Source organism: Pinus tabuliformis, chromosome 3_1 (genome assembly GCF_031772625.1).
Source record: "Pinus tabuliformis cultivar Carrire ecotype Pingquan chromosome 3_1, CPIR1, whole genome shotgun sequence".
Lineage (NCBI taxonomy): Eukaryota > Viridiplantae > Streptophyta > Pinopsida > Pinales > Pinaceae > Pinus > Pinus tabuliformis.
In genome coordinates this window covers 641,352,613-641,364,790 of record NC_142301.1, presented here as the reverse complement: position 1 = coordinate 641,364,790, position 12,178 = coordinate 641,352,613, and positions in this window count along the sequence as shown.

The following is a 12,178-nucleotide window of genomic DNA, read 5'->3' as shown; positions in this document are numbered from 1 at the left end:
AGACACTATAGGGTGGGGTTTTGTTGGAGTTGATGTCATGTCCTAATACTCATTGGTACTAACCATATGACCATAGTTGGATTTACCTAAACATTTTCCTTGATTAAGTCATAACTCCAAGTCAATGGTGATTCATTGTTGAGAGATTTAGAGCAATGAGGCCTATGGCTGAGTAGAATGTCTAAGGTTTATAGCTAATCAATGGAAAATTGTAAAAGATAAGTGTTCTTGTATTTCATGTGTTTTTTATTTGGTATAATTACTTGTGTTAATTATTGTTGGTGAATTAATGAATGTAATGTCTCCAATTACCCACTCGAGGAACATTAATGCTCTATACACCATAAAATTAAAATTACTACTTTGATGCCACCCTATAATACCCCCAAGTAACCATTTAAATCACATTATTTCTATGTACGCTTTAAATCTGAAATTGTTGTTCTAATAACACTCTATAATGTACCCAACCAACTCCAAGCTAGACCACACTATCATCAATTGATTTTGAACATCTGCATTTCAAAATATTTAAGTAATCTGGTAATACAGTTCATAATTTCCATAAAATTATGATTTTGATACCATTTCATGATTATGCCTTACATATGCACCAAAATGCACACCTAACAAAATACATTACCATGCATAGTTAAAGCATAATTACCAGATATAATGCAACATATTCATAACAATAACAACAACAATTATGAATAAAAAGTATAGATAATTAAACACATTGACCGTGTGAAACACTTATCTTCCAGAAAAAGCACAATTGGCTATCTCCTAGCCTTAGGCTTTGCTATTCGAAGTCTCTTAACAACTAACCACCTAGAGCTAGGGACATGACACCACAAGGGAAAACTCTAGCTCTATTGTCAACCCAAAAACGCAATAATGCTCAGGTTGGTCACTCAACATGTTGTCCCAATCATTAGCTCTCTTTTACCCCTCATCCCACACAATACAAGAGGGGATCTCCCTTATCTTCAATGTAGGCTAGCTAGAAAAATATCCATGCCTGGACACCAGGGATGCTTATTTGACAACATTACACTAGTTTAACATGTAATTCAACTCTCTATCATGTTTCTCTTACTCAATCAACTCTCTATCATGTTTCTCTTACTCAATTTAGATAAACATACAAATTTGGTAGCTTGGTATGGAAGAAAAATGAATGGGGGAATGTGCAAGAATGATCCTTAACTCATCAAAAGCCCACACTTTCATGTGCATGAATTTGTTTTGACACTTGGCACTCTCTTAACTACCTCCCCCCTACTTGGCACAAATCTTGATGTTTATCTCCTTTACATAATTTGAGGTATATGTATTTTGGGTTATAATATAATAATGATTAGTATTTTCTTTACAACACCTCGCCCCCCGCCGCCGCCGCCCATATTATTTTTTATATTTCTATAACACAGCAAGCAATGCATTTTATTAATAATATGATTCACATTAGTTACATTACATACATTGGCCCTTGGCCATATTATCTGACTCACTAGCCTATATGAATGATATGTACAAATACATTACAAAATCAAGGGTATTACATTCCCTTCCCCTTTATTTTTGCATTTTCCTTAACGCACATAATATACGAGTGTCACACACATATTTACAATATTTATACAACAAAAATTTCAAAACAATTGAGGCTATGCTTCCCTCATAACATCTTTTAGTTCCCAAGCTTCATTTTTAGGGTTGTAACTGCTCCACTGGACCTTTACTAGGTCTATGACTTTATTCTAGAGATCGTTGACTTTCTAATCCAACATGCGCACAAGATGGATTTGAAAGTCCCCTTCTAGCTCCAGTTGGATCATATTCCAATCAAGAACATGGATAGAGTCATGTACATGTTTTTTCAATAATGAAACATGAAAGACATTATGCACATGCATAAATGCAGGTAATGCAAGTTCATAAGCAGCTAGCCCAATTATGCTAAGTGTTGAGCCTCAAAACTGTTCTTTCCCTAACAACTCTTCTCATACTTTTTTCTTTGGTTTTCCATGAATAAATGCATTCCTATCATCAATGACTAGTATATATTGTCTTAAGGAGGATATTTAGTGATTTACATGTTATGCTTTTATGTTTTGCTATTTGAATAAATTTTTGTCTTTTAGCTATAAAACACAGCCTATTTTGTAGCTAATCAACAGTTCCGCAGCTACTTCCATGCTTTAACAGGTTCCAGGTGTCAGAAGGAGAAACTAACTACATGGGCAGCTTGGAAATCATCATGACATGGACCGTGTCCTATTCACCTAGCCTAGGTCGACAAGGAAGATGGTACAAGACTCCGGTCAATGGAGAAGTCAAACATAGAGACCGAAGGCAACATGACTCTGTTTCGTGGATAATCAACACGTTTCACAGTGATGGGAAGCGTTATCTGAAATAACTTCCTGAACCCATGGACTCCAACAGCCATCTATGCAATCGAATCCAACAACCATCATCTTGGATTTATGTCTCCAACAGCCGAGGAAGAAAATTTTGTGTGCTTGTCTTCTACGTGTTTTTGGCTGTAGCTTATTTTTCTCCACAAACAGTTGCATAATTTTCTTATAAATACTTATGTAAAGAACTCAGAAGGAGTTCGAATTTCCTCATGTATTAAGCTCAGACTTACTGTTCTGTAATTTTGAAAAACTCATTTTCCTGTTTTAATATGAAGACTGCATGTTTTATGGATATATGAAAGAGTTTCTTGGAGATTGATTAAGCATGCATAACCTGATCAGTTGCAAAGGGCCCCTGCGCTGACTGAGGTTTTATTTTATTTTGTTTTGTATTTTCTAGTTAAACTGTAAATTCATCATTTCCTCTCATAGTGTTCATAATCATTTTCATACTAACCTTGTTTATAATGCAATCTTTATCATTTCATTATTAATGTAGAATAGCTTCTTTCAGTACATAATAGCTTCATTTTGTTCAATTTATTTTTAGTTTTTATCAGTAGTTAGAAGTTGAAATTTAGTAGTATAACATAGTTTATTTCATTTACTGTTTCACTAGTCTTTAAATTTTCAATTAGACTGATCAGTGCCATTATAGTTCTTGCCATTTTATGACTAGTTTATCGACTCCTGGTGATTTATGAATGTTTCTGAAGAGACCTTCTAATTGATAACTCATCTTAAACTAAGTGGTTGAATACTTCATTCATACAATGAGTCTTTTCTGCATTTATTTTCTCTTAGAATAATGAAGTACAAAATTCCTCAAAATGTCATCACAAGGAGATTTTTCTCCCAAAATTGAGAGGCAGAGTAACTAAGTATTTCATTTATTTTTGTTCTTGTAATAGATTAGACATTAGTTGCAATTTCACTTTTAGTTTTTAGTATTTCATTTAGTTTTGTTTCTATAATTGATTAGACAATAGTTGCAATTTTACTTTTTAGTTTTTTTTTAGTTCATGATTTGGAAATAATGATAAGAGCAGAAATAGAAACTCTGTTTTTATTTCTTGATTAAACTTTGATTCCAAATCTTACTTAAGCTCTTTTAATTTTAATTTCTTTAGGTTCTTAGCAGTCTTTACAGAAGTTAGATTTCAGATTTTGTTAGTTACATTTTAAATCATTGGGGATTAAAGGACCAAAAACCCCCAAAACAACATAAAACAAAAAACAATGAAGTAAGAAGGGTCATTTAACACAAGCAGTGCACTACACTTCATTAGTTTATGATACCTGGATTGATAATTTATGTAGAGAAATTTAGGACACTAAATTGACCAAACATTTTGGCACCGCCGTCGGGGAAGTGTAACTAGGTAGCCTTATCTCTTACATTCAAAAAAAAAAAAAAACAAAACAATGACATGTATAGAGAAAGAGATTCTAGGGGTAGATTTATAGCTAGGGGCAGAAGTTCGATTCCTACAACACCACCTACTCCACCAAGAGCAAGAAAAGATGCACCTCCATCCCAAACTCACACTCCCAGCCATAGGACTCCTGAAATTCCAAGTGAAAAATTCCAATCAGAAGAATCTCCTACTTCTTCTACCAAGACTGTCCGAGGGGAGAAAAATTTTGAATCTCCAACAGCAGGAATAGTTTTTCTTACCTCCACAGGAGAACCCACTATAGTTGAAGAATTAGGAGTACCTGGTGGAGAAGAAGAAGTAGAACTTCCTTCCCATAGTCCATTAATAGAAGAACCAGAGGAGGAGGGAATAACCTTGCAGGTTGAACCCTATATTGACTCTGAAGAAACTATAATGGCAGAAGAAGAACAAGATGGAGGATTCTCACTGTTTGGAGGAGGGGGTAGAGGGAGAGGTAGAGGAGATAATGGAGGAGGTAGAGGTGATAATGGAGGAGGCAGAGGAAATAGGGAAGTAGATAACTCTTTTTGATTCCCTATAGTGGATGAGGAAACACATACCACAATGAAAAATATCTCACCATCTATCCTCCCAAACTTCTATGGGTTGAGAAGTGAAGACCCTGAAACATTTTTGTTTGAGTTTGAAGTCTTGTGCAGAACTTATGACTATCTAAAAGACTCTCGAAACTTAAATTGTTTCCTTCAACATTGAAAGGAGTTGCTTTGAAATGGTTCATGGGGTTAGTCACTCAATCCATTAGAACATGGAATGACATGAAAAAGGCATTTTTGGATAGATACTTGGATTATTACATGCCTACCAATCATAAAAATGAGGTGTTCAAAATGATGCAAAGAGAGGATGAAAACTTAGAAGATTTGATTGAGAGATTCAACTATAATTTGAAAAGAGAAAAGATGAACAATTTAGATGAAGAAACTTTGAAAGCTCTTTTGTTAAAGGCCATTAGAGATGAGTGGATAGATATCCTTAACATGATGGGGAAGGGAGATATCTCTCAACTTCCATTGAGTGATATAGGAGAACTGTGTGTTCATCTCTCAAGAGGGAAATCTAAAACAGGGAAAGGGCTAAGAGATCCTTCTCTTGTTAGAGCAAACAAATCTGCAACTAGTTTTGTAAGTAGGGCAGAAATTGGCAATATGCTTGACAAGTTTAAAATTGACATTCTAGGGAGCCTTAGTGAGCAACTAGACACCCTTAAAATTCAAAACATGTAGAAAATAGAGGCTGATGCTTTAGCCATTTTTTGTCCAAAATGCAGAAAGAAACATGCTCTAAGGGAACGCTCTTTAGATGCAAAAAATTGTAGAAACTTGTATGATATGTTCGGAAAGCCATGAAAGCAAGGGTTGTCCTTCAATCCCAGGTCTTAAGGCTGTCTTTCAAGAGGAAACAGTCCCAAATTCTACATAATCTATTTGTTTTGCTGCAAGAAGACCTTGGTTGGGGCCACAAAATTAGGGGTTTAACAATCAAATGTATCTTCAACTCCCACCAAACTGGAATTCTTGGCAGCAACCTTGGTCTCAACCTCAATCTTAGTATCAATCTCAACCGTGGGCATAAGGGGTACAAAATCCTTATGGGAGATTTTCTCAATATTATCAATATCCTCCATCCTATCAAAATTATCCTCCCCCACAAAATCAACAACAAAATCAGCAGCCACAACTTCAAAATCAGAACCCTCAACTTTCATTGCCATTTCCACAACAACCCCCACAACAAAGTCAAAATCCTCAACTCTTGCTGCCATTTCAGCAGAAACCAAATTAGCTACCTGCCCAACCATTACTAAACCCCAACAATAAAAACCCTCAGAATGATTACATGGTAGAAGGACAACAATTTCCAACTTACATGATTACTCCTCTAGATCTTAATGATGTTCAACTAAGATTTGGTAGGATATTAGAAAAGGAAAGACCTTCTGTAGTTATTTAAGAACAAGACACTTTTGAGGAAGATTCTCTAAAAGTAAATAAACGTTTTGAGGAAATATCTTTCCAAAACCAAAACATTGAAAAAGAAAAACAAAAAGAACCAGTGAACACAACTCCTATCATTGAGCAACCAACATCTACTTCTGCACCTCCTTTTCTTGAAAGACTACAAATTGATAGAGGGGTAGAAAAATAGATCTTGTTGCCCAATTATGATTTTCTAGATGAATTGAAGAATGTCTGTATCAAAATTCCTTTGCTACAAGCCATTAGAGAAATTCCAATTCTAGCCAAAACAATAAAGGAGTTGAGCATAAAAAGACCAGGGAGAAAAGCAAAAGAAACAAAAAGAATTCACCTGGTAGGAAAAATAGCAGACATAATGATGGGAAAAATTTCCATACAGAAATATGTGGATCCAGGGAGTCCAATTGTCAAGACACATATAAATGGAATTGAAATTCCAAATACATTGATTGACTTAGGGGAAGCAATATACATCATGAGTAGACAAACTATGGAGTAGCTTAAACTTCCTAATCTTCTTTACACACCTACCTTACTATAACTTGCACATAGATCAATAATCAAACCAGATGGTGTGCTAGAAGACATTTCAGTATCCTTAGATTCTTGGGAATATCCTGTTGATTTCATGATCTTAACTCCACACCCACTCATATTAGGAAGACCTTGGCTGGCCACAGCCGATGCTTTTATTAGTTGTAGATCTGGTGACATGTATATTTCTGATGGTAATTCAACAAAGAAATTTACTCTGTATCCTCTAGCAAAAGCAATCACAGAAATAGATGACAAGGAATGGATTGATGATGAGGATGATATTCAACCTCTCTTTACTATGTCAAAAATCAGTGAAGATAGTCAAATTTTGAATACATTGGAAAATTTTGAAACATCTTCAGAATATGATCATGCAAAATTTCAGGAAAAATATAATGTTTAATACTTGGCATCTATGCAGATGTTTCTCTATTCTATGGAAGAGTTTGGTAGCTCTACAATTGAAATTTTTCTAGGTAGGACATTGAACATAAACAAAAACTTGGAGAAACTACAATAAGAAGAGCTAACCAAACCATTACAAAAACATTCAGCTGCATTTGCATGGGAATACACCGACATGAAAAGCATTGATCCTAATACTTGTATCCATCATATCTACATTGAGAAAAACAGTAGACCGATCAGACAACCTCAGAGAAGGATGAATCCAAATCTTAAGGAGATTGTAAAGGAAGAGCTCCAAAAATTATTAAATGTAAACTTCATTTACCCAATTTCAGATAGCCAATGGGTTTCTCCTTTGGTAATTGTGCCTAAAAAGAATGGTAAATGGAGGGTGTGCATTGATTACCGAGAATTGAATAAAGTAACCCTTAAAGATCATTTTCCTTTGCCCTTTATAGATCAAGTGTTAGATACATTAGCAGTAAGAAGTATTTCTCATTCTTGGATGGTTTTAGTCGTTATAATCAAATTCAGGTAGCACCTGAGGATCATGATAAAACCACATTTACTTGTCCATGGGGATATTTTGCCTACTGAGTACTTCCTTTTGGGTTGTGTAATGCTCCTGCAACATTCCAAAGAGCAGTACTAGGAATTTCTTATGATCTAATACATGGTTGTGTAGAGGTATATACAGATGATTTTACAGTCTATGGAAACACATTTGAAGAAGCTTTGGAAAATTTGGAAAAAGTTCTTAAAAGATGTAAAGACACAAACCTTTCACTAAGCAATGAAAAATGTTTTATGATGTTTACAGAAGGTATTGTTTTAGGACATCACATTTCGGGAGATGGGATTAAAGTTGACAAATCTAAATTTGAAGTCATCTCTAAGTTATCAATTCCAAATTGCCAAAAGGATGTTAGAAGTTTTCTAGGATTTATAGGATACTATATAAGGTTTATAGAAAACTTCACTAACATAGCATCTCCACTCTTCAAATTTCTTACAAAAGATTGTGAATTTAGTTGGGATCCTGATTGCCAGCTAGCATTTGAAACCTTGAAAGCAAAATTTTTTGAAGCACCTATTTTAAGAGGTCCAAATTGGAAACTTCCTTTCCATATTTCCACAGATGCTTTAGATATAGATCTCGGAGCTGTATTGGGACAAAAATATTTGATTCCTTATGCCATTTACTATACAAGTAAGAATTTGACTCCCACTGAATTGAATTATACTGTGACTGAAAATGAATTTTTAGCTGTTGTTCATGCAATTAATAAGTTCAGACACTATATAACAGGCTATGAAACCTTTATTCATACAGATCACTCTGTAATTAGATATTTGATGAATAAACCTACTACTAATGACAGAGTTACAAGATGGCTTTTACTTTTGCAAGAATTCAACATTACTGTGCTAGATAGACCTGGAAAACAAAACACAGTTGCTGATTTCTTGTCCAGGATTCAAAATATCAAAGAGGACTCTCCAGTTGAAGATAAGTTTCCTGATGAATATATTTTTGTAGTAACTACTCAAATTCCTTGGTTTGCAGATGTTGCTAATTACTTGGTTACGGGGAAGTTACCTTCAAATTTGTTTCTTAGAGAGAAAATAAAAATTATTCAAGAAAGTGCAAGATATTCATGGATCACTAACGAATTGTATAAAACAAGGCCAGATCTTATGATCAGAAGGTGTGTCAAGGAAGATGAAATGGCTGATATTCTCAAAGCATGTCATGATGAGCTGTGTGGTGGGCACTTTGCTGACAAGAGGACAACCTATAAAATCATTTCTTTAGGATATTATTGGCCATCCATATTCAAAGATGCTAAAGAATATGTCAAGAGGTGTGACAACTACCAAAGGATAGGGAAACCTGCTCCCTCAAATGAAATGCCATTACAAACTCAGGTACTTATTGAACCCTTTGAAAAATGGGCTTTAGACTTTATTGGACCAATTAATCCTCCATCTAAGCAGAAAAAGTATATATTGGTATGCACTGATTATGTCACCAAATGGGTAGAAGCCAAAGCATTACCTTTTGCTAATGAAAAATTTGTAGTTAATTTTCTTTTTGAGGATATCTTCACTTGTTTTGGTGTCCTAAGAGAAATTGTGATAGATCAGGGATCTCAATTCACATCCAATATGGTGGAAAGGCTTGTGGAGGAGTACAAAATCAAGCATAAGAAATCTACTCCCTATCATCCACAAGCAAATGGTCAAGTGGAGTCTACAAATAAAGTGATTGAAGGAATCATCACCAAGACTGTGCATCTACATAGAAGAGATTGGGTAGAAAGGCTTCCTGAAGCCCTATGGGCTTATAGAACTACATGGAGGAACACAACATGACATACACCATATGAACTTGTTTATGGGAAACAAGTCCTGTTCCCTATAGAGTTCCAAATCAGAACTTTCAAGATGGTGGTCTAGTTGGGATTGGATTTATCAGAAGCTCAAAAGCATAGATTGGAGCAATTAAATGAACTTGATGAAATTAGGCAAGAGGCAGTTCAAAGGACTGGTATAGTCCAACAAGAGAGGGCTAAATTGCATGATAAATGCATCAAGGACAAGACGTTTCAAGAGGGAGATTGGGCACTGTTATTTGATTCAAAGTTTAAAGATTTTCAAGGGAAGTTTCAAACTCATTGGCTTGGGCCATATGAGATTTAAAAAGTCTTTAGTAATGGAGCAGTGAGGATCAGAAAAATAGATGAAAGTCAAACTCCTGTTCTTGTGAATGGTCATAGATTAAAAATATATCAAAAACCAATTTCAAAGGAGGAGTTCAACAAGATATTCCAGAACAATTCTGAAATGATGTTAGTGAAGAAGAATCCTTCTTCTCCACCAACTTAGTCTTTATTTTTCCTATCTAATATAGATATATATATATATATATATATATAAATTGTATAAGGTTGAAAACCAATCATTGATTGGCATGCTTATACAGAAAATACAGGGTGAAAATCAGAAGTTTCTGACACCCTATATTTTCCATTTCCTTTCTGTAATAAGTGGTGACAAAAAGCCACAGTCACTCTGCATTCTATAAAATTCATTATCTCATCTCACTTCACTCTGTTTTACTTTTACAGTTTCACTTCATTCCATTGCCATATTTCACCAATAAATTTTTTCTTTTCCAGTATTTCTTTCATCTCCATTTTCATTTATCATCTTGTCTTATTTTTACTTACACAACCATTTCCATTTCATTCATTCATAAGCCATATTTCACTCTTTGTTTCACGTTCTGCAGCTGATTCCGTTTTGTAGCTGATCCTATTCTGCAGCTAATCTGATTCTGTAGCAACAATTTGTTTATCAGTCCAAGTAGTTCATAATAAAATCATGTATGCAGGTAATTGAAGAAAAATCAACTTTGAAGACCAATCATGCTTAAAGTTCCTGTGGATCTAACATCAAAATATTAGCAAGCGGAAGGTAAAGGTTCCAAAGGTAAATACAAAAATTTATTTCAAAAAGCAATTTGAAAACATAAGCTTGTATAACATGTATGATCACATGTCTCCTTAATTAACCATCATGTGATTTGACCGCCATGATGTGTACGCCATATCTTCCACCTTCAATGCCAAACAATCCAATGATTCCTTCATAATTGATCTTTGTTTCAAACTCCATAACTTGTACTTAACCGGTCCTCCACAACTACACCTGTTAACGGTCAGATTAATGATGTGACCTACTTATCTACGACTCTCAAACCCTGACTGTTTATTTATTACATACCAATTCTTAAGTTTTTCTCTCATATTCACGTAGCCATACAGTCATTCTGTTTCTATATCCACAGTTATTTTGTTTCCATATACCCAGTCACTCCATTTCCATATACGCAGTCATTCCATAGACACAGTCTTCCTATTTTCGTATACACAGTCTTCTTATTTCCATATACACAATCATTCCATTTCTTAGACAGTGAGAGTAATTTTGAAGGGTAATCGAGAACAGAGGACATGGGGCTTATTGTTAGAACTGAGCCCGTAGGGGTAAAATACATGGAGGGATAACCAAAAATCAAGGGGATGTTATAGAAGGCTGGGTGGTTGTGTTTTATTGAAAAATTTGACGGCTACCACAAGGAAATCACTAAATCCTTCATAAGGTCATTTGATGGCACGGAAGTGGAAATAGGGGATATGAAATTTGTAGTCACCGAATCCTTCATAACAGAAGCAATAGAACTCCCTGTTAGTGCCAGTCTTTCCAGCCTTCCTCCAGTGATCAAACATGCTCTTACAAAGTGATTTTAAGGTGTCAAGGTCAAATTTTATCATTTTAGTGAGTCTTCAAGTAAAATTTGGTCACTAGGCATTAGGTCTAGGTTTTACTTTCACTCCTTTCAAAGTTGTCCAAATGTAGGTCTATGTCACTATTCAGATGCATCTACCATCATTCAGAGGGTTGTCATCATCATGTCAAGTTCCAATGGGTCATTTTACACCTTGTTCATGCTTCAGTTGCACCTAGGTAAGGTCATTTCCCTCTCCTAGGGTTTTGAAGGCAATTTCTCTTGGACGGTCAAATCATTAGCAAAAATTGTATCCCGATGTTCATCCACCTTCCCCTATCCTTAATGTGCCATATTAAACACTTCCCATCTCTGACATTCCCCAAGTTCCTCATTTTCGCACAAACCCTAGTTTCTTGCTACAACCTGGCAATTTTCTAGGTTGGACTTGTGTTTTGACTTTTTGGACCCCTTCCCCCAATCTTTGAAATTCCACTTTCCCCTACTTCCTAACATCCCTCCCTACTTCCAATAATTTTCCCAAGAATTTAGAAGCCCCTTATCCCCTTCATTTCGCTTCATTTCGACAAATCCCCTGTTCCACACATTGGAATAAGTTTTACTCCAATGATGTTTCTAAGCAATAAAAGATGAATTTGGGAAAAATTAGAAAGGTTTTTGTCCAAAATAATCCAAGGAAGAAAAACCTCCTTCAATGTTTACACAGGTGTCATGGTTTTAGCGAAATGTCAAAAATACAGTTGCCTTGGGAGAATTGATGCACCTCTAAAGTGACCTTGGGAAAATCAAGTTTTCTCCTAGCTTGGTTGGTCAAATGACTTGCTTGATGAGTAAAATGATAACTAGAGACATATATATTTACAATGATCTATCATGATCTCAATTTGGATTTGAGGAAGGCATTTAAAAGTTGACTGCAACAGCACTCTACCTTGAGGCAACCTCATTTGGCACATTTTGACAAGTCTTGGGAGATTTGATTTTTGACAGGGAAAATGAACTCCAAATTTAAAAATTATAGTTGGGTTGGAATTTAGACTCAAATAACTTTCC